The 24,810-nt window shown below is 43.9% G+C and overlaps 1 protein-coding gene across 1 annotated transcript in view; it reads right to left on the reverse strand.

Moving 5' to 3' along the window:
- pcdh7b (protocadherin 7b) overlaps positions 1-24,810 on the reverse strand; it is a 374,437-nt gene that overhangs the window by 197,429 nt on the left and 152,198 nt on the right. The gene's annotated exons all lie outside the window — the stretch shown is intronic.

Below are 24,810 nucleotides of genomic sequence, written 5' to 3' on the forward strand. Positions count from 1 at the left end.
TCATCCACTCCCTGGAAGCCTGGTGTTTGAAAAGGACGCAGACTTGGCAGCATGGCAAGAATTCCAGCAACTCTAACCTCTTCTACCCTGAATGAACTAGATGCTGACAAGATACTAGCATGCAGTTAAGGGCAGTAGCATAAGTAAGTCCACAGGAGTGTTCCAGGCTAGGGTCATGGCCTGAAACACCCCAGAAGATAAAGAGTTGCCTGGGTGAAATCAACTGTCTTATAAAAGGGACCCAATTTCAAATGTCACCAGGTGTTTTAAACTGGTTCTGCTGGTTTTGTCTATATGCAGATAGCAAACACTGCATTTCTCTCCCCCTTCCAGAGAGTGCCCAAAATGCACCAATACTGGCATGGGTGTCTGCCTGTTTTATGCGAATGGCCTAACTCCAGGAACTCCATGGGATTCAGGCTCCCAGCTCACCAGTGAGATCATGGATATTTGATCCACTGTGTCTAGTCCAGCTGACTTTGCTGTTTTGCACTGTGGATAAGTCTGTTTGTTATTTTCTATCCTCTGAAGAGGATAGTTAAGTCTGTAACTACTGTAAATCGATACTGTGCCATTGCTTCTGTCCCTTTATCCATTTTCTGTTTATAAATACGTTCAGCAATTTATAGTTGAAGTTATAGTCTAGTGGAATGTTTACTCTACTGCCTTCTAAAGTTGAAGAAGATCATATGAAGGTAGATGCTATAACCTAAGCTGAAAAACAAGGAAGAGGATTTTATATTTGATCCCCGGACTCACTACAAATTATCTTTTAGGCAAATAAAGGCACATCGGATCAAAGGGAGTAAAAGAGTGGTCTCAGATACTGAACCTGAGAGAAATATCCAGAATAAAAATCCATACACTTAACAGATTTGTCATTAAACTCTATAGAAAACAAAATAACCGATTTGCTTATCCCAAGCATGCTGTAACATCTAAGGCTGGACAAGCCAATAAAGTGCATTGTTATTTGTCCTGCCAATCTCTTTTCCTACTAGAACTCTTCGTCTTCCACATTCTCTAGAATTGTTCAATAGTCTCTACAAAATGTATTGCTATGCTGTAGAATATAATTGGAGATAAGATTTTTGGCTTCTCAGGGCTGCTTACTTACATTTCCCTAGGAGGAGTTTATTTTATCAGCAGATGAGAAACTGGCAATATCTAAAAGGACAGGAGATTGTTTTTTTTACTGAAGAAAGTTTCAACAATTTTTTAGAGAGAGAATAAACCTTATTTTGTCTTGAGCATATATAACCATCTATTCAATTGTGATTCAAAAGCTTTGTGCACAAAAGCAAACCTTTGGGACAAAAATCTCATCATTTGATCTCACATAATATAAGCGAATACTGTATTGAGAACAATTGCCATTGTCCATTTAGATTACATAAAAGTAAACTGTTATATGAGCTTACAGCTATTCTTCTAGGGAAAAAACTTTTCTTGGTAACCCCTTTTGGTTAATTTTTGTATTCACACCACTGATCTTTGTCATTAAGTTCAAGTTTTATAATTGGCAGGGTGCCAGGGACAAGGAACAGCAATCACACATTCTGGAAATTGCACTTGGCAATTAAAACTTTAATACTGGGTCTTCTGGAAAGAAAATATTTTGGAGGATCCACTTGTCCTTTCCTTAACTCCTTTTTTTGAGACTGGAAAACAATTCTGTGACAATGAAGAGATATTGTACTTTAACTAAGGTCAGCCACAACTCACATCACTAACTTCAGTGACATTGAAGAAAACAAAAATGACCCACATTTTTGTCATCAATCATTGAGGATTTTCTTTCATACCTGGCAATTTAGGTGATCCTTTTGTACAGAAATTACTCTTTAAGGAATTTAATTTCACCCCAAAAAAAATCTATTTTATTTTTTAAAAAGAGATTTGACTTTAACAGCATGATATGCTCTAACATAAAAAGGCACTTTCTCACTTTGTCCAGCTCTAAGTATGCACAATGAATTTCCTTAAGGCGTGCCAAATGCTTGTGCCAAGATAGAGTGTAACAGCTTTTTAAAAAATGTTCTTTATAGCAGTCTGATGGCACAGTGGCATGGTTAATATCTGTGATTGTCCGTATGAGTTTCCAAATTGGCCCAAGCTAGAAAAGTGAGGACTAAAACATTAACCAGAGGGAGGGTGGCAAGATCACTGTTTGATTTTCCACTGGGTTGCTCCACAACAAGTCTTCTGCAAATTATAGAACACTGGGGAGGTGGAATGGAGCAGTAGATTCGCATTTACAGCTCTGGGGCTTAGTCCGATACAGCCCAGACTTAAGGATAAAAATCTTTAGTCTGTTGTCTGTGAGAGTCCTTGTAAAGTACCTTAACAACGTTGTTAAAATAGCATATGCAGGAATTTGACGCAAATGCGTTAACTGTGTTAAAAACAATGCACAAAAAAATTTCAACAAATTAGTGTTCCAAAATATAACAATGTTTTCAAGGTTCAGCATCACTAGTAGGTGGAATTTATTTTTGCTGTTACCTTTATAAGGAAATTAAGTTTGGAACATTATTCAAGATATCATCCAGTGAGAAAAGAAAGTAGCCAAATTTTGTAAGATCACATAACTTTTTCCATTTCCTAGTAGTATTGCCGAGATTAAGTATAGATAGTAAAGCCTTGAAATTCCAGTTCAAGTGTGCTGGAGCGGAACCCCATACTTCCAACGCTGATGGCTACAGGCTCTATACAAACTGCAGGGACGTGGGGCTATTTGAAGGCAAAGGCAGATGACAAACATGTCTTCCCAGAAAACCCAGAGTCCCATCTTCAGCACTGCCAGCAGGCCCTGCCCACTTTTTAGCATATCTTTTGCCATTTGGAGGGGCATGGTTGGGACAGAGAGGTAACAGCTTCATCCATGCTAAATTACAGTTGAGCACCCTCAACATGTGCAATGATCTACATGAGAATAGGAAGCCCTGCCCAGCAGCTCTTCTTCTCTGGTCCCCTGTATGTTGAAGTGTAAACAATTTTACAACACCAAGTTATAGTCCAGCAATTTTATTTTAAATTCACAAGCTTTCGGAGGCTTGTGAATTTAAAATAAAATTGCTGGACTATAACTTGGTGTTGTAAAATTGTTTACAATTGTCAACCCCAGTCCATCACCGGCATCTCCACATGTTGAAGTGGACAAGGGTCTGAGAACTATGTCGGCGAGCACTAAGCTCGCTATTCTCTGGTCCTACTGCTTCAATGCCTGGAATAGAAATCAACCCTACAATCTCTTATTAACAGTCAGGTTTTTTTCATTTCTTATGGTTGTTATCTATTCTTATCAGGAAACAGGCTTTTTTAAGAGTCACACTCACAAAATGTTATGGACGTGGCTTCTTAGGTTGAGCTTTGTCATAGCTAACTTGCTCGAAATGAACACGATCTTCTTTCAATCTGTTCAATGGCCTTTTATATGAACTATTTTGTCTTACATTTCACAGTTGACTTTTTGATCTCAATATGAGATCACACTGCTATTGATGCAAATGAGTTAACATTTCTGCTTTTGTAATATGTGTGCTGCATATTTAATACAATACATGCCTAAAAATATTTGGCATTACAACTACCATTCATGTATGCATGCATTTATTCAAATACAGTAAATCAAATCTATTTACTACATTTGGAATGTTTGCCAACAAATTATCTTGCAAATATGATTAATACATAAGGATTATTTTCTTTACTTTTTCTGGATTTTATGTTCAAGATATTTGATTCTCCTATTTTAATTTAATTGAAACACTTATAGATCACGACTATATCCCTTTTGACAAATCTAGTGTTTGGGGTTTAAATTTTGTACATATTTGTTTTAAATCAAATATTTTGGTTTTGGCATGTTTCCATTTTATTTTAAGTGCACATGTCAAGTCACTATGTAAAACAATAAGCTGCAGTACCTTTTAAGCCAATCACCCGACCATTTTCAAGTCTATTAGCACTGCCCTCACTATGGAATTGTATTATAGAAACTAATAAATTAGTGATGACAAATATAACTATGTTGCACAATTGATTAAGCACTGGTTTAAAATAACAATTATTAAAATGAATTATTATATGCAAGATTTAAATATCAATTTACCTGTCAATGGCTCACCAATATAAGATGAAATAACAGAAGATGACAACACTGCCCTATTATAACAGATATCATCCCCATGCACCAGAATAGCTATGATTATTAAATGTGACATACAGAGCGCTCAAAACTTTCAACCTAGTCACTGTGCTGCATGGTCTAGCCTAGGAAGCTATGACAAAACTCATCTGAATAATGATTTAGTTACTTATAATTTCACTCCAGCTACATCATACTGCAAGACTAGCTAAATTTGTCTCACAAGAAGTACCAGACAAAGCCAAAAATGCAATTAAACTTTCCTAGCACTGGAACAAGAGGTTGATTACTAACCTTTAAAAATCTTCATTCTTCAACTTAAGATATCCATCACATTTCACCATCTATCTTGGATACGACAAATGATCCAACAAGGTAGCCTATTTGTAGGAGACTTTTCAACTAGAATCACAAGGCTTTCTCTTCCTGTGCCATATAAGGGCACTCATCTAGACGGCCACCTTCTTTTTGGTTGCTTTGACTGGAGGAAGATAAAGTTCAGCGATGCAGAACTAGGACTAGTTTTCCTATTTGTGCATATTTTATATTGTAATTTTGGATACTTAGGCCCTAATGATAACCCAACCTACCCAGTGGGAACGGTACGGGTGAGTGGTTAAAATAGGAAAAAAAAATTGATTTACTGCCCCGTTCCTGCCAGAAACCCAGCGACTGCCAGTTTAACTCAGGAGCTTACTCTGGTGGCAAACACACCCACTGGAAAGACGGGTGCTTCATTACTAAAAGCAAATCGGAGTCCTATGAAGTTATTAAGAATCTGACTTGATTTTAACCGGGTGGGTCAGAAATCCCACCCAGCAACCAACCCGCTAAGTAAAACCTTGCAGGATTGGCTTTGTAACTAATTAACATGACTGGAACCTGGATTTAAAGGGGCATTCAGATGCAGGCACTCAGATCATAGGGATGTGTGTATTATAGTGTTTAGTGGATTTCCTACACACCCGGACGTCCTATCGTATCAGGCAACGGAACCCTGTGTGAGAACCTCTCTGGATACATCGAGGGCATCCTGAAACCCATCGTACAGGGAAACCCCAGCTTCTGTCGCGACACTACAGACTTCCTACAAAAACTCAGTACCCACGAACCAGTTGAACCAGGAACACTTCTCACCACGATGGACGTCTCGGCACTCTACACCAGTATCCCCCACGATGACGGCATCGCTGCGACAGCATCAATACTCAACACCAACAACAGCCAATCTCCAGACGCCATCCTACAACTCATCCGCTTCATCCTGGATCACAATGTCTTCACCTTCGATAACCAGTTCTTTACCCAAACACACGGAACAGCCATGGGGACCAAATTCGCACCCCAATACGCCAACATTTTCATGCACAAGTTCGAGCAGGACTTCTTCACTGCACAGGACCTCCAACCAACACTATACACCAGATACATCGACGACATTTTCTTTCTATGGACCCACAGCGAGGAATCACTAAAGAGACTACACGATAACATCAACAAGTTCCATCCCACCATCAAGCTCACCATAGACTACTCCTCAGAATCAGTTTCTTTCTTGGACACACGAATCTCCATCAAAGACGGGCACCTCAGCACCTCACTCTACCGCAAGCCCACGGACAACCTCACGATGCTCCACTTTTCCAGCTTCCACCCTAACCATGTCAAAGAGGCCATCCCCTATGGACAGGCCCTGCGAATACACGGGGTCTGCTCAGACGAGGAGGAACACGATGGACACCTACAGACGCTGAAAGATGCCCTAGTAAGAACGGGATATGACGCTCGACTCGTCGATCGACAGTTCCGACGGGCCACAACGAAAAATCGCATAGACCTCCTCAGAAGACTAACACGGGACGCAACCAACAGAGTACACTTCGTCGTCCAGTACTTCCCCGGAGCGGAGAAACTACGCCATGTTCTCCGCAGCCTTCAACATGTCATCAATGACGACGAACACCTCGCTATGGCCATCCCCACACCTCCACTACTCGCCTTTAAACAGCCACCCAACCTCAAACAGACCATCGTTCGCAGCAAATTACCCAGCTTTCAAGAGAACAGCGTCCACGACACCACACAACCCTGCCACGGTAACCTCTGCAAGACATGCCAGATCATCGACACAGATACCACCATCACACGAGAGGACACCACCCACCAGGTGCATGGTTCATACTCCTGTGACTCGGCCAACGTTGTCTACCTCATACTTTGCAGGAAAGGATGCCTCAGAGCATGGTACATTGGCGAGACCATGCAGACGCTGCGACAACGGATGAACGGACACCGCGCAACAATCGCCAGACAGGAGGGTTCCCTCCCAGTCGGGGAACACTTCAGCAGTCAAGGACATTCAGCCACCGACCTTCGGGTAAGCGTTCTCCAAGGCGGCCTTCGAGACACACGACAACGCAAAATCGTCGAGCAGAAATTGATAGCCAAGTTCCGCACCCATGAGGACGGCCTTAACCAGGATCTTGGGTTCATGTCACGTTACACGTAACCCCACCAGCGAACAAATGTTATCTGTTTTTAATATAACGGGTCATTTGCTGTCTTTTCTATGTTTCTGCCTCTCTGTTTTTTTTTTGGTGGTTTGTATATTCGGTGGCCTTTTAGGTAACACCTCTCTGTCTGCACACTGTGATTGCCGTGGCAACGGGCAGTTGGAAAGACTATCTGTAATCACCAGGTATTGTTCTGTGATTTATAAATGCGAAGGGTTCGAGAATTTCATTTCCACAACATTCACCTGAGGAAGGAGGAAGCCTCCGAAAGCTTGTGAATTTCAAATAAAATTGTTGGACTATAACTTGGTGTTGTAAAATTGATTACAATTGTCAACCCCAGTCCATCACCGGCATCTCCACATAGTGGATTTCCTAGACATTTTTGAGCTTGCAGATTGCTTCTTTCTGATTATTTCCTGCCTTACTCACCCTGATTAAGCTCTGACAGCTTTTCATGGGAGCCAATTTTGCTTAATTGCTTTAGATGGAGGAGCAGTTGGAGGAAGAGGAGCAGCAGCAGAAACAGCAGACTCAACAATCAAGACAAGCAGCAGGTGGGCCTGTTAGAAAATTGCAGGTTAGGAGTTGGATCCGTAGACGGGCTTACTCAGCCAACAGAGTCTAAAGGCCAAGAATCACTTTCCTGGATGTCTCTGAGGCACACTGCATCAGGAGCCATGCTTCATCAAGCAGCCTAATGCTGAGCTATGCAGCATCCTGCAAAAGAATCTGCTGCCTGCTGGACCAGGAGGCCATACATTTCCAGTGGCTGTCCAAGTCACCATCAACCTTAATATTTTCACCTCAAGTTCCTTCCAGGCTGTTATAGGGGACATCACCCGCATCTCCCAGTCGGCAATGCACATCTGTGTCAAGCAGGTCACCAATGCCCTCCTTGCCAGAGCAATCGAATGGACTCAAAAAGCCAGAATGAGAGATCTCTGGTATTTGCTGCAGTGGCTGGCTTCCCCTGTGTCCAGGCATAATAAACTGCATCCATGTAGCTATTAGGGCACCAGAAGAAGAGCCTGGAGCTTTTGTGACCAGGAAGGGCTTCTACTCCATCAATGCACAATTGGTGTGTGATCACAGCAAAAGGATAATGCAAGGGTGTACCAGTTTCGCTGGCAACTGCTGCAACGCCTTCATCTTGCGATACTCATCCATCCGCCCGCTTTTCCATCCATCCATGAATGTCAGAGGATGGCTGCTAGGGAACAAGACATGGCCTACAGACATGGCCGATGACACCCCTCTGCAATCCCAGCATGCTTGGACAGCTCTGGTGCAATCAGAGCCATGGGGCCACTAGGAACATCACAGAGCATGCTATTGGCATACTGAAGCAAAGATTCCAGTTCCTTGGTCACTCTGGGGCCTCCCTACATTATGGCTCAGATAAAGTGGGCTACATCACTGTAGTTTGCTGCATTCTGCACAACCTGGCAATGCAGAGAGGACTGGAGTTGGAGGAGGTACAGCAACCTGAAGAGGTATCATCAGATGAGGAAGAAATGAATGAAGGCAAGGGAGAACCACAAGGAAGAGGGCCAGCACAATGCACTGTAGCTAGAGAGGCCAGGGAGCAGTTCATAGAGCAGCACTTCTGGTGACCTGCTCAATCCCCTTATCTGAAAGGTAATGAGAAGCCCCTCTGCACTTACAGTCCTTGTTACCCCCTTCACCACTCCCTTGATTCGGCATTAAAGAACACTGAAACCATTCAGCCAGTAACACTGACTATATCAATAAAATTCTGACCATGCGGTCTAATGAAAAGAGGCTATAGACCAAAGTCCCAAATGTCATAAAGATGAGCTGCTTATGGCCAGCAACTCCCAGCCTCTGTGAGCCCAGCTGCTGCCTGGGCAGGAGAGCAGACTGCAGAAGATAAGTGACTCATTGACAGCCCCAATCCATGTGCTTCAGTAATTTCTCCAAGGTGGAATGCAGAGTATGCATGGCAGATGGTTGAGCTTTCACCAAAGCTTAAAAGGTTGTGAACATACACTCCTGTTGTGAGGGATGGGTAGCAGAGTCCCTGGAGGTGGCCACATTCTGCAAGATAAACTGCAGAGTGCAGAAGCCATGCTGTATCCTGGGCTGTCCCTGCAACCAGTACCTGCCGCTGTTCATTACTATGAAATGCTTCACCAAGTGCAGACCCCTCTAACTCGCACTCTAACTCAGCCTGGGTGCAAATTTCTGTGCTGGTGCTTGGGAGCGCTTATGCACTTGATAGAGCCTTTTCAGAAGGATTCCCCTCCTCTGAGGTATCTTTTTTCTGCAGGTTGTGGCTTTTGTGAAGAACCACGAGGGAAGAGAAAAGGGACAAGATTTAGGATGTCACTGAGAGACTGGACAGTAGCAGATGACAGGAATCAAAATGCAACTTGTAGTCAAGCTGCCTGATTTGGCGTTCTTCTGACGTCTCAGGTCTCAAATTTTCAGCAACAGCTGAGATTTGCACTCACTCCACCACTCACTTTCCCAAAACCAGCCCGGAGTTAAAATCGGGGCCTTAGTACACATTGCTCTGTTGGAACAGCTCCTCATAGGGGAAATCATCTTACAAACTAACAACTGGCAGTAAAGAATGGTAGAAGTTTTGTTAGTAGGTGTTCTTTGTTAACCGTAGTCTTGACTAACCAAAGTGCTGGTACTAAAAGTCACAAATAGCTAAGAAGACACTAGTTCTGACGAAGGGTCATTGACCTGAAACATTGGGCTCTATTTTAGCACCCGCTATCGGGTGCGTTCCTGGCGGGGGGGGGGCTCCGAAAATCGGAGAATCCCGGCACGGGACCGGAGCCCGCCCCGAACCCGCGCACTTCCGGGTTCCCCGCTGACGCGCCTGCATGCGCGCGCAGCCCCCGCTGGTGGGAATCCCACAGGCAATTAAAGCCAGGTGGATGCCACTTGACAGTATTTATTTAGGTATTTCAGGTCATTAACTGACCTGATTAAGGGATTATGTGGGATTTTAGAACAAAGTGGGACTGTTTCCCACACTGGGAGAAACACTCCCAGGTCAAATGGACGTGTTGCAGCTGTCAGCCTGTGGCAGCTGCAAAGGTCCATTTGACAGGTGTGGGGGGAGACCCTCACTCATTGCAGGAGGCCACTCCGTCACTTGGGACAAAGTTTGGCCTCCACCACCCTCCTCCTGACAGTCAAAGTCACCAACCTGCACACTTACCCCGGGGTCCGGAGACATGTACCTACCTTGCGGACCCCCTCAGATATACATCTTGAGGATGGGGGCCGCCGTAGCTGCAGTCATGACCTCCTCGGAGGGCAAACAGCATCACCAGCCTCACCAGCCTCGCCATCCACACCGTCCACCTCTGACATGTGGAGCTCCACAACAGAGTGCTGTGACACATCCACCTGTACAGCAGGAGGGAAGGCTACCGCAGAGAAAGATGCGTCGCAGAGGGCACTACCCTCACCACAGGGTCCAGAGACCGAGGCTCAGCCTCCTGGACCTCTCTGAGCAGCAGTGCACACGGAGGCTCAGAGTCACTCGACATGTAGTCGTGGACATCTGCAGCTTCCTTCATGCCGAGCTGCTCCCGGCTGGCCCGAGCACCATCTTCTTACCTGTCGCTGTCAAAGTCACCACTGCCCTCAACAACTTCTCCTCCGCATTCTTCCAGGGTGCAACCGGGGACATCGCCGACGTCTCTCAGTCGTCTGCACAAAAGAGCCCTGCAAATACACCTACACCCACTCTGCAGTGACACAATGGGTGGCATCAGTTGTGGGTCCTCATAGTAATCCTCAGGAGCGGGCATTATTGCACGAACCAGACAGGATTCGCGAAGACATGGCAGTAGTGGTGCCAATATAATATGTAATGTGAGTTGTTCGGAAATTCAATATAAGTAACACCCATGACAAACCCTCAAACACCCTTGTGCATCCCCTTCACGCTCACGATACGTTTGCCTTACGCTGCCTACTGCACATATGTGATGCATGCCCTGTGTCTGCAGCACAGGTAGTGGCAGGTTGAGTGAGGCTGGCCGTGAAAGAGATGCATGAGAGGGTGAGTATGAGACAGAGCCATGAGATTGTATGAGGATTGGGTTGAGTGGTAGTGGCGGAATGAGTACTGGCGAGGTGAGTAGGTGCAGGTAAGATGAGGATGAGGGTTGAGTGGGTATGAGGGGTGATGTGACAGAGTAGTGTTGGCAGTGCCGAAGGAGATGTGGCGTGGGGGCAGTGATGTGGCAGACGGAGTGTAGGGGAAAGACTACGTGTACTCACTGTGGCCGACCTACTGAGGTCATTGGAGCGCCTCCTGCACTGTATGCAGGTGGGCGATATGTTGGTGGCGCTGGTGACCTCCCCTGCCACCTCGAGCCAGGCCTTCCCGGTGGCAGAGGCAGGCCGCTTCCTCCCGCCCGCCGGGAGGAAGATCTCTGTCCTCCCCCTCCTCCTCACCCCATGTATTGATACCTGGAGTGAGGCATCATTAAACTGGGAGCAGCCTTCCCCCTGGGCTGGCCCATGCTGTAATTTTTGCTATTTGTTGCAGCATCCGTCAGTGGAGGACTGCCCCTTTAAATAGAGCTCCTCCAGCTGACAGATCTTACTGCGCATGCGCAGCCCGCCCGACGCGCAGATCAGCAGTGGGGAACCCGGAGGAGCAGGTAAGTGCATCCAATTAATCAATTGTCTGCTACGATCGTGCGGGAAACTGACTAATTTCACCTGGCGCGTTACCCACGCGCCCGATAGCCCCCCCGCCGAGAACCCGCAGCCCTGCTAACATCGGGCCCATTAACTCTGTTTCTTTCTCTACAGATGCTGCCTGACCTGCTGAGTATTTCCAGCATTTTCTGTTTTTATTTAAGACGACACTAGGATGGACTTCGACCCCTCTACAAAGAGTCAGATAAATGCAAAAATTACAACCATCAAAAATTTTGAATGCAGGGGAAGGACTGTCCTGTCCCCATTCCACATCAGGTAGAATTGGTCAAAGAATACAGAATGCTCACCCTTCTCCTTCTAGCAGATACTAAGGGAACAAGCTAGATTTTTAGATAAGGAGCTTCATGCCCTAGGGTCAAACGGAAGTGATATCAGCTTATGTAGTACTAAATTTAAGTCCCAAGCTAGAGTTTTGGATTTCAAAGATAGTCTGACCTATCAAGCCGCTTTACTGAATTTGAGCAGCAAAATTGCTTCTTGATGTTGTCTGTAAGCTGTGACTGTAAGGCTGATGTAGCAGCAGCAACCTTGATTGAGCTTAGCTTGAATCTGTCATCTAAAACATATCATAGGTATGCTAAAATGTGAGGGGCATTACATATAGTAGTTCCTCACCCTTGTTCTGAACAATGCTTTTTTACTACTACAGACCTTTTCTATGGCTTGTTTCCCTGCCTCTTCCTTATTGTGTATCTTCATTAAATAATGATCTCAATAGGTTTTAGCTGTGCAATCCCTTGAAGTGAGCAGCTACGACAGACATTTCACGACAATAAAAATCACTGAAATTAGATTAAACCCAATATCAATTCCAACATGCAGCCACAGAGAAGCAAAACAACCTACAGCAATCTCTGATAATGATATAAAAATAAGGTACACAATTACATTATCATAAATTTTATAATCCTTGGCTCATCCCCTTTTTTACTTTGAAAAGGGTGATCAATTTGGAAGGTTCGTTCTTGTTTTCTTGAAATTATACATTTAGCATAGGACTGAACCTTCTTATCTTTTTAGGTGACGAACAATATATCTTTTATACTATGAGAGTGTAGTATGCTTGCCCTATAAAGTAACTGGTTGCTATGTGTTTGTATTTGGAGTTGGAGGATCTAAAATATTGTGTATTGTCACCGTCTCCTTTACGATGTGATGTTCACCCAATAATTCAGAAATTATTTTAGGCAATCCTCTCCAGCACATTCTCAAGGTTCTTGGTTAGAATCATAGAAGTTTACAGCACGGAAGGAGGCCATTCGACCCATCGAGTCCGTGCCGGTTCTCTGCATGAGCAATCCAGTTAGTCCCACTGCCCCGCCCTATCCCCGTAGCCCTGCACATTTTTTTGTTTCAAACACTTATCCAGTTCTCTTTTGAAGGCCATCATTGAATCTGCCTCCTCCACGCCCTCAGGCAGTGCATTCCAGATCCTAACCACTCGCTGTGTAAAAAAAAAAATTTCCTCATATCACTTTTGGTTCTTTTGCCAATCAGCTTAAATCTATGCCCTCTGGTTCATGACCCTTCTGCCAATGGGAACAGTTTCTCTCTATCCACTCTGCCTGGACCCTTCAAGGTTAATGCAAGAATTTCAGATGGCATGGAATGAGAAAGGACCACTGCCTCAACAACCCTTGTCCGTCCAATAACATATGTACAATTTCCAATGGACCATACAACATTTAGTGCAAAGGGAGTTGAGTGAGGACAGAGCATGGGTTTACTGGGTAGCTTGGGAGAAAGAGGAAACTTTACCTTCTTCCATCACAGCTAAGGACTGGGAGCAGATTGCAGATATCTAAACCCTGAAAGGAAACCTGCAAGAGAACATTTCACACAATACTTTGCCTTACATGCTTTTGCCTTATATTACATTTCATGAAATCTCTAATTGTTTGGTCCCAAAAATGTACTGACTTTTCAAGTTCAAGTCTAAAACTGTGGTTTCAAAATGGTGACACTGGCCGTTTCTTTAAGGCTTGTTGTTTGAAATGGGGCCTTAATCATCTCTTGGAACTATTGGCAAAACTTAGTCCATTGTGGCATCAGAGTCATGACTAATGGTTACAGGGATGGTCTTCCAAACATTTAGATACATTTTAAAACTAAACATACAATAATGTCAGAAAAATATCAAAGGTATGAATGAAAACTTACAAAACTCTATTAAACAATAAAATGAGAAACCTATGGGCTACTACATATTTTCTGTACTGAATGAAAATGTTTTTTTTGTCATACGCATAACTGTACTATGAAAAGCATTACTGCTAATGATGGAACAAAAAGAAATGAAGATGCAGGCATGCTATTATATGGTGCATGAAGGGGAAGTAATGTGTGACTGTAAAAGTCTTTTAAAAAGACATATGTCTCTGTAACTTCCCATCTGGATGAATTGCCTTACCTGTGTATGATGGGTAGAATAGTGGTAAAGAATGATTGGTTCTATATGCTAATGTTTAGTGTCAGCCACACCAATCAAATTTCCAATCTAAACTGTTAACATTATTTTTGCCATTCGAATGACTTGTATGAGTTGCTCACCACTCCTCACTTTCCTGAAAATACAAGTATCATGGTGAGGGGTTAAAAACCTATTCACTTGCAATCACTTTAAATTTGGTCTGCTAAATATGGGAACTCAATTTTTAACCTGATCTTAGAAACAGGAGAAACTAGTTTGCCAATGGCAGCTGGCAAAGCTATTATTTTGTAGCTTGATAGAAAACATCAAAATGAGGTACTGCAGGAACTAAAAACTTGTCATTTGTACAAAACATGTTCTTATATTTGCTGCTTCGGGCAAAATAATCTATTAAAGAAAATAAACAGTCTAGTTTCTCAGAATATTGTTTTGGCAAAACATTGCAATAGGCCCCAACAGGAAACTAAAAGCAGAGACTATCATTGTGCTATCAAGTTAATAAGTTTCAGTTGTAAGAACATTTGTAATGGGGATGAACCAGGTAGTGTGTTTGAAAACCTAAGGAGGACTGGAGAGTTTGGTTCCGTTCAAACCTGAAATGAATTGAAGCAAATTTGCTCATCAATTATCTGTAGATTTCAGCTTGCTTTTTTGGGATACAAAAGCATAACTTATGTTTACATCTACTGTGATATAATAATTGTAGAATGGGTTCAAGCAAGGTCAAAATTTAACAAAATGCTTTAACAGCTTGCTGATGTAGAATTTATTTCCTTATTTTGTGAACAATGAATTGGTGATGATATTTGAATGATGTAGTGTTATGCTCGGGTGATTAAGAGAACTTTTTTTATTATTAATGTGATGTGGTTTATCCAAATTAGTACTTAATTAAATATCATCAACAAATAAACAACTGAAGAGACAAATTGCTCATTGGACTTATTTGAAAGAATGCAATTTGCACTGCCCAAATTAATTATACTTAAATAAAGCAATTTGTGGTTGTGGTACCAAGATATTATGAAGCAATAGCAATCTTGTTTTAACAATATCGTTAGTGATTGGTTTTATGCAGATTGTATTATGCTATTGTACTTTTAATTTACTGTTTATGATGCTGATTACAAATGTTTCATTTTGCATATAATATTGAGTCTCCAACAGACCAGTTGTTATTGCCAGTGTTCTGTACCATATGGTTTGTGACCCAGCCTTGTTTTAAGGACACGGTTCACTGTTACTTTCCTTGTATTTTTGTAGAGCATCATCTTAGATAGCTGATAGCCCGTGTGTTCCTTTTTTTCAACCTCTTTTAGGTTATTGCTAAAAGGATAGTGAAGATCTTGAAAGTAAAATATATTTGCTTTGTTGTTCTCTTCTAATCCTCCATTATCCAGCATATTGATTTTTCCACAATATTACGTAGACTTTTCTTTCTACAGAAATCAGCAATAAACCTCCATGGAGGAGTGGTAGAATCTTTGGATAATACCTATGGTATTTATACCAATTATCCTGCAAATTAACCATTTCCTTTCGCTAGCTGTATAAAGTAGCCAATCCAATTTGCTTCTTATATGGTAATTTATGCAGTGTGCTTAGCTGGATCTGATTTTCTTTATTTCTCGCTATATTCTTGCCAGGTTAAAGCTCAAATAGCTGCCTTTCTCTTATTCTCCACTATCTGGAGCAAACAACGAGGAGCTGTCAGTAGCTTTGACTCAGTGACTAGGTATGACAAGTGAAATTTTGTATCTAAAATTTTTTACAGCTTGTTTGTTTTGTAATATGTTGTGAGGACTTTAGGGGATTGAACCCTTTTATTTCAGTGTACCTGTGGATATGAATACAAGAACAGCAGGAAAAGGGGCAACTTAAAGGAAGGATTCCTGGAAAGACTGTACTATCATTCAAGCAAGGAAGGGAGATCGGGATTAAAAAGTCCTGACTTTAGGCACAGTATATATGCAGGAGCTCTTTGATCACAATAAGTACTATTGTAGAGATGTTTGGGAAAGAAGGAAAGATGCAAGTTAGCTTCATATTTTGATTGACTGGATGAAATCGCTTTGGTGGTGAATAAAAGTTGATGTTTATAACCACACTCAGCTGACTCCTGTGCTTTATTGAGATAAAGGGAAGGTAATAAAACAAATGCCTAAACACAACACAGAGTATCCATTGGAACCCATCCTTATTTGTAGTGGAAAGTGCCTCCCCTCCAACCCCATGACATATGCCATTCAAGGGGTAATTTTGACTTTGTGTGACAGTGTAAAATTGGTGGTAACTATTTGGCAGCCTGTTTTACATTTCTTCTGATTTTTTTTATTTGCATTGACCCATTTCCTGCAATTCCAACGCCATGTGGGAACTTCAGGATGCTTCATGTGTCCTGGAGAGCGACAGGTACAGGAAATGCCTCCAGTTGCTCGAGCTCAAGCTGAGGGTTTCTGAGCTTGAGGGGAGGCTGGAGTCACTGCAGAGCATAAGGGAGGCTGAAGGTTTCCTGGATCGTATGTTCCAGGAGGTGGTCACCCCACAGTCACAGAGAGTTCAGGGTAGCAAGTGGGGGGACACCTGGAAGGGTAGGAAGAGGCAGATGGTGCAGGAATCTTCTGGGTGAGTGGCACTCTCAGCATTGAAAACCAATAAGGGTGACGACACCTCGAAGGAGTAGAGTCCTGAGCATGGCACCACGGGGCAAAGGACTGCACGGTGTGGGGGGGGGGGGCACAGTGAAGTGCAGAAATGCAGTAGTCATTGGGATTCGATAGTCGGGGGACAGACAGGCGTTTCTGAGACTGCCAACATGAGTCCCACATGGCGTGTTGTCTCCCTGGCGCCAGGGTAAAGGACATCACGGAGAGGGTGCAGAACATTCTGCGGGGGGAAGGGGAATAGCCAGATGTCCTGGTCCATGTGGGTACCACCAACATAGGAAAGAAAAGGGACGAGATCCTGTGGTCAGAGTTTGAGGAGCTAGGGAGGAAGTTAAAAAGCAGGACCTCAAAGGTAGTAATCTCTGGATTACTCCCAGTGCCAAACGCTAGTGAGCATAGAAATAGGAAGATAAGGCTGGTTAATGCATGGCTAGAGATATGGTGCAAGAGGGAGGGCTTCAGATTCTTGGGGCATTGGGACCAGTTCCGGGGCAGGAGGGACCTGTTCAAGATGGACGAGTTGCACCTCAACAGAGCTGGGACTAATGACCTCGTGGGGAGGTTCACTGGTGCTGTGGGGGAGGGTCTAAATTAATTTGGCAGGGGTTTGGGGTACCAGGTTATAGTATTAGAAAGAAGAAACAAGGTGCATAAAGGATTAGGAGAGACATAAAGCACTAGAGGAAGAAATAGTACTGTATTAAGTGGGACCAAACAAAGAGAGAATACGAGAAGCTCTAAGATAGGTTTAGAGTGCATGTGTGTAAACGTACGAAGCATAGTAAACAAGGTTGATTAGCTGCAGGTGCAAATAGCCACATGGGAATATGGCGAAAATGGAGACCTGGCTCAAAAAAGGGGAGGGTTGGGTACTAAATATTCTTGGATATAAGGTGTTCAGGAAAGAGAGGGAAGGAAAAAAAGGAGGTGGGGTGGCAGCATTGATTAAGGAGAAAATTGCAGTGCTGGAGAGTGAGGATGTCCTGGAGGGGTTAAGGACAGAATCTATTTGGTTAGAGTTAAGAAACAATAGAGGTGCCATTACACTACTGGGTGTATTCTATAGGCCACCAACTAGTGGGAAGGATATAGAGGAGCAAATTTGCAGGGAAATTACAGATAGGTGTGAGAACTATAGAGCAGTGATAATGGGGGACTTCAACTATCCTAATATAGACTGGGATAGTAATAGTGTAAAGGGCAAAGAGGGGGAGGAATTTCTGAAGTGTGTTCAGGAGAACTTTCTTAATCAGTATGTTTCCGACCCAATGAGGAAAGAGACATTGCTGGATCTGGTTCTGGGGAATGAGGTGGGTCAAGTGGAGCAAGTGTCAGTAGGGGAACATTTAGGGAACAGTGATCATAATATCATAAGGTTTAGAAATAATTAATGGAAAGGACAAGGGGTAATCTAGAGTAAAAATACTTAATTGAAGGAGAGCCAATTTCAGTGGGTTGAGAACGGATCTGGCCCGGGTAAATTGCAATCAAATACTGGCAGGCAAAACTGTAATCGAACAGTGAGCGGCCTTTAAAGAGGAGATGGTTCGGGTACAGTCTAGGTACACATTCCCACGAGGGGGAAAGGTAGGGAAACTAAAGCCAGAGCTCCCTGGATGACAACAGAGATAGAGAGTAAGATGAAGCGGAAAAAGGGGGTGTATGACAGATGCCAGGTTGATAATACAAGTTGAGACCTGGCTGAATATAGAAAGTACTGAGAAGTGAAAAAGGAAATAAGAGCAAAGAGGGAGTATGAGAATAGACTGGCGGCTAACATAAGTGGGAATCCAAAAATCTTCTATAGGCATTTAATAGTAAACGGGAAATAAAAGGAGGGGTGGGGCTGATTTAGGGACCAAAAAGGAGATCTATGCATGGAAGTAGAAGCCATAGCTGAGGTATTAAATCAGTACTATGCATCTGTCTTTACCAAGGAAAAAGATGCTGCCAAAGTCACAGTAAAAGAGAAGGTAGTTGAGATACTGGATGGGCTAAAAATTGATAGAGGAAGTACTAGAAAGGCTGGCTGTACTTAAAGTAGATAAGTCACCCGGTCTGGATGGGATGCATCCTAGGTTGCTGCGGGAAGTAAGGGTGGAAATTGCAGAGGTGCTGGCCATAATCTTCCAATCCTCCTTAGATATGGGGGTGGTGCCAGAGGACTGGAGAATTGCAAATGGTACACCCTTGTTCAAAAAAGGGTGTAAGGATAAACCCGGCAACTACAGGAGAGTCAGTTTAACCTCGGTGTTGGGGAAGCTTTTAGAAACAATGGGCTCGAATTTAGCAGGCCTGCGGGTTCCCAGCGGGTGGTCCTCCGGGAGCGTCGAAAACGCGAACGGCGAAATTAGTGGGTTGCCCACGCGATCGTAGCAGGCAATCCACTAATAGGATCCAATTACCTGCTCCTCCGGGGTCCACGGCGCTGGCCTGCGCGTCGGGCGGGCTGCGCATGCGCAGTACGATCTGTCAGCTGGAGGCTCTCGAGTTAAAGGGGCAGTCCTCCACTGACAGATGCTGCAACCAATGGGACAAATTGCAGCATGGAGCAGCCCAGGGGGAAGGCTGCTCCCAGTTTAATGATGCCTCACCCCAGATATCATCAGATGGGGTGAGGAGGAGGGGGAGGACACAGATCTTCCCCCCGGCGGGCGGGAGGAAGCGGCCTGCCTCTGCCACCAAGAAGGCCTGGCTCGAGGTGGCAGAGGGGGTCACCTGCACCACCAACATATCGCCCACCTGCATACAGTGCAGGAGGCGCTGCAATGACCGCAGTAGGTCAGCCACAGTGAGAACACGAAGTCTTTCCCCTACACTCCGTCTGCCACAACACTGCCCCCACCCCAAATCTCCTTCAGCACCGCCAACACTATTCTGTCACATCACCCTTCATGCCCACTCACACACCATCCTCATCTTACCTCCACCTACTCACCTCGCCAGTACTCATCCTGCCACTAACACGCGACCCAATCCTCATACAATCTCATGGCTCCATCCCATACTCACCCTCTCGTGCATCTCCCTCACGGCCAGCCTCACTCAACCTGCCACCACCTGTGCTGCAGCCACAGGGCATGCATCACATATGTGCAGTAGGCAGGGAAAGGCAAACGTCTCGTCAGCATGAAGGGGGTGCACAAGGGTGTCTGAGGGTTTGTCATGGGTGTTACCCATATTGAATTTCAGAGCCACAAACAGCACACATTATATTGACACCACCACTGCCATGTCTCCGCGAATCCTGTCCATTGTGTCCAATAATGCCCGTTCCTGGGTATCACTATGAGGACCCACCACTGATGCCACCCATCGTGTTACTGCAGAGTAGGTGCAGGTGTATTTGCAGGGCTCGTCTGCGCAGACAACTGAGAGACATCGGCGGTGTTGCCGGCTGCACCCTGGAAGGATGCGGAGGAGAAGGTGTGGAGGACAGTGGTGACTTTGCCAGCGACAGGTAAGCAGTTGGTACTGGGGCCAGCCAGGAGCAGCTCGGCATGAAAGAGGCTGCAGATCTCCACGACTACATGCCGAGCGAATCTGCGCCTCCCTGTGCACTGCTGCTGGGAGAGGTCCGGGGAGCTGCGCCTCGGTCTGTGGACCCTGTGGCGAGGGTAGTGCCCTCTGCGACGCGTCTCTCTCTGCGGTAGCCCTCCCTCCTGCTGTGCAGGTGGGCGTGCAACCACACCGTGTTGGGGGGATCCACGTCTCTGCGGCGGACGGCGTGGACTGCGAGGCTGCTGGTGGTGGTCATGCTGTTCGTCCTCCGAGGGTGTCCACACACCACCCAACTGGCAGGTGTTGGTCTGAGGGGTTGTGCAGGGTAGGTGTGTGGGTCCTCGGACTGGGGCTGCGGTTTCGTGTCGGTCTGTCCTCTGGCTTGGCCGGGGGGTGGTGGGGGGCAGGGGTTGCCCTATGTGACGCGGTGGCCTCCTGCGTGGGTGAGGGCGCTCCCCCGTGGAGCGCACCTTGGCACCTGCCACAGGCTGCTGGCTGCAACACGCCTGGTTTGAAGGGTCCTGTTTCCCCCAGTGTGGGAAACTGACTGCTTTGAACGTAAAATCCCACACTTCCTCTTTTGACAGCTGCTTCAGCTCATTAACTGACCACAACGAGCAAGTTAAGTGCTCTCAAGTGGAACCCCGCTGGCTTTAATTGCCTGCGGGATTCCCACCAGCGGGGCTTGCGCGCGCAGCCCCGCACGTCAGCGCGGTACCCGGAAGTGGCCGGGATTTCGTCCGAATCCGGTCACGTGATCGGAGATCGGGATTTTCGGGGCCCCCCCGCTGGAAACCCGCAGGTAACCCGACCCTAAAATCGAGCCCAATAATTCTGGACAAAATTAACAGTCACTTGGACGAGTGTGCATTAATAAAGGAAAGCCAGCACGGATTTGTTAAAGGCAAATCGTGTTTAACTAAATTGATTGAGTTTTTTGATGAGGTAACAGAGAGGGTTGATGAGGGCAATGCGGCTGATGTTGTGTATATGGACTTTCAAAAGGCGTTCAATAAAGTGCCACATAATAGACTTGTCAGCAAAATTGAAGCCCATGGAATAAAAGGGGCAGAGGCAGCCTGGATACAAAATTGGCTAAGTGACAGGAAACAGAGAGTAGTGGTGAACGGTTGTTTTTCGGACTGGAGGAAGGTATACAGTGGTGTTCCCCAGGGGTCAGTACCAGGACCACTGCTTTTTTCGATATACATTAATGTCTTGGACTTGGGTGTAAAGGGCACAATTTCAAAATTTGCAGATGACACAAAACTTGGAAGTGTAGTAAACAGTGAGGAGGATAGTGATAGACTTCAAGAGGACATAGACAGGCTGGTGGAATGGGCGGACACATGGCAGATGAAATTGAATGCAGAGAAGTGCAAGGTGATACATTTTGGCAGGAAAAATGAGGAGAGGCAATATAAACTAAATGGTACGATTCTAAAGGGGGTGCAGGAACAGAGAGACCTGGGGGTATATGTGCACAAATCTTTGAAGGTGGCAGGACAGGTTGAGAAAGCCAATAAAAAAGAACACGGGATCCCGGGTTTTATAAATAGAGGCATAGAGTTCAAAAGCAAGGAAGTTATGTTGAACGTTTATAAAACACTGGTTCAGCCACAACTGGAGTATTGTGTCCAACTCTGGGTACTGCACTTTAGGAAGGATGTGAAGGCCTTGGAGAGGGTGCAGAAAAGACTTACTAGAATGGTTCCAGGGATGAGGGACTTCACTTACGTGGATAGGCTGGAGAAGCTAGGGTTGGTCTCCTTAAAACAGAGAAGGATAAGAGGAGATTTGATAGAAGTGTTCAAAATCATGAAAGATTTAGCCAAAGTAATTTGGCAGAAGGATCGAGAACCAGAGGACACAGATTTAAGGTGATTGGCGAAAGAACCAAAGGCGACATGAGGAAAAGCTTTTTTACACAGCGAGTAGCTGTGATCTGGTATGCGCTGCCTTAAAGGATGGTGGAAGCAGATTCAATTGTGGCTTTCAAAAAGGAATTGGGATAAATACTTGAAGGGTAAAAAATTTGCAGGGCTAAGGTGAAAGAGCGGGAGAATGGGACTGACTGGATTGCTCTTACAAAGAGCTGGCACAGGCTCGATGGGCTGAATGGCCTCCTTCTGTGCTCTAACCGTTCTATGATTCTATGATTCCATGATTCAAAGTCAAAATTACCCCCACAATGTGTTGAGTATGATGCATTATCTCCATTATAACTTCCAGCTCTTCTTTCAAAAGCCAGAATTGTTTTGTTAGATTATCCAGATTATAACTGCCTCTAAAAAATTATTTTGCATAATTTGGCCCTAAACACTCACTTGCTTTTATCAAGAAACTCAAACCTTCAATACAGACTTTCTGTTTGGTACCTTAATGTTTGAAGATAGATTTTGATTTTAGCTCTTTTTGATTGGTAAGGAAAGAATTATCATTCTATAATACTACCTCTTACCTGTGCACAGTTCTGGTCCCCATATTATAAAAAAAGAATACAGAGGCATTGGAGAAGGTGCAAAAAAGATTCACAAAGATGATACCAGAACTGAGAGGATATACACATCAGGAAAGGCTGAACAGGCTGGGGCTTTTTTCTCTAGAAAAGAGAAGGCTGAGGGGTGACCTGATCGGGGTCTTTAAGATAATGGAAGGTTTGATAGGCTAGATGTAGAGAAAATGTTTCCACTTGTGGGGGAGTCCAAAACTAAAGGTTATAAATATAAGATAGTCATTAATAAATCCAATACGGAATTCAGAAGAAACTTCTTCACCCAAAGAATGGAAAGAATGTGGAACGAGCTACCACAAGGAGTAGTTGAGACAAATAGCAAAGATGCTTTTAAAGGGAAGCTAGATAAGCACATGTAGGAGAAAGGAATAAAAGGGTTTCCTGATAGTGTTAGATGAGGTAGAGAGGGAGGAGGGTCGTGTGCAGCATAAACACCATAGACCAGTTGGGCCAAATGGCCTTTTTCTGTGCTATAGACTCGATGTAACCGGCTTCTTACAGTACAGGTGAAGGAAGCGTATAACTATCTTCTATAGTGTAATCAGTTACGTATTTAGTTCTCTCATGAGCTACAGAGGAGATAATGTTATTCTCTTCATGGAGTCAACTGATATTGCAGTTAAATTGCAGGAACCAGTTTGATATCATTATGTGCTTTGAGAACAGTCGGTAGCACCGAGTAATAGTTCCCCTGTTTGCACTGTTGTCCGTTGAAACAAAGAGGAACTCTGCATGCGCTTACGCATTTTTACAATATTATATCTTTGCTGGCATTATAAACTTAAAAGTTGTCAAAGAAACTGTCTGGGAGTTTTTGTTTTTCATTGGTTGTGAAGGTGAATTGTCATGAGACAAGCTTCTCAAGGAAGTCATGCAGTACCTCTATTAAATCACTTCTCGCAACACATTTACTACAGATTCTGTATTGGTACAATGTCAAAACTGCATTGAATCAACACAAATTCTGCAGCAAAATGGCCCAAAATGAAATTTTGCTGATGATCAGGAGCAAGAAGGACCAAACAGTTTTAGGCAGATATGCAAGTGGTAAGATCAAGTCTCATTTTCAACCTTAGTTGCCTGGCTCAAAAGGCAATGTCACTTACATGATTACAAAGTTTAGCTTATGTGCTTTAAACGCAGGTCTCAGCACTTCCAATTCTGCTGTTTGCATACACAAGGTGACAGGCTGTAAGGTAACACCGTCATTTTAGCAACTTTGTTTGCCTCCCAAAAATAGATGAAATTCTGTACTCGGTCATATAACGTCATCTATATAAAGAGCAATGTTTCTTTGGACTCAGATATCTAGACTCCAAGTAATATCTTGTTCTTAGTTTTGCTGATAGGGAGAAATGTTATTCTGTAAACTAGCTTGGGAAATTTGCAACAAACATATGCAAAGTTGATGCAGCCTGCACAGTTAGCAGGAACTGAAAGATTAACAAATATATAAAATTTAATGTTTCAGAATTCTATAGACCCTTCTTAAATTAGTCATTAGTAAATTGTGAAGGTCAATGGAATACACTCAATGAACCCAGTCCTTTTTCCTCTATGTATTATTTGATGGAAATGAGATTTAAATTTTAAGAGTCACGGTTTATTTTTTACCCTGAGGTGCAATTCTCCGCTATTGCAATGTATTTCATTTACTGGGCTGATTGAGACCGAACAAAACTGACTGCAGTCACGGCTAGCAAATTGAAGTGTCAGCCAGCTTATTTGATAAAATAATATAAAATAGTCCAGTAAAACATTAGGCAAAAGCTAAAATACGATATGGCAAAGAAAATAATAGCATGGAAATTATGCTTTGTGATATTACAATGCAAGCACTTAACACTTTTAGATTAAAATCCTATGTCCACTCGAAGAGATGTTAACCCATTTCATTCACCCCTTAAATGGGTTAACTCCTTAATTTAAAATAACAGGCAAAGGAATTTGATACAAATGAGTTAAGTGTCTCTATACTATCGTAGCATAAGTTCCAGGCTAAGGTGACTGGAACATCTGCTGCAGAGGCCACTGGGGTAAAGAGGTAGAAGTGGATTTTAAATAGCATTGACTGTGTCAGCTTTCTATGTTTAGAAAATAACCCTTTTCCCCAAAAGAATAATACGCAGCTTGTAGAGCAGACCTGCAAATGAAGGAAAATTACTTTTTAGGGGAAGGATATTTTCCCTCTACAAAGTAATTGGCTTGTACATAATAAAATAAAGTATCTGGTATTTCCATAATAATGAAATATGTATCTGAGTGCAAGACAACAACAGTAGCAGAATTATTCATTTTTATTTCACACA

Source organism: Heptranchias perlo, chromosome 1, assembly GCF_035084215.1.
Source record: "Heptranchias perlo isolate sHepPer1 chromosome 1, sHepPer1.hap1, whole genome shotgun sequence".
Taxonomy (NCBI): Eukaryota; Metazoa; Chordata; class Chondrichthyes; order Hexanchiformes; family Hexanchidae; genus Heptranchias; species Heptranchias perlo.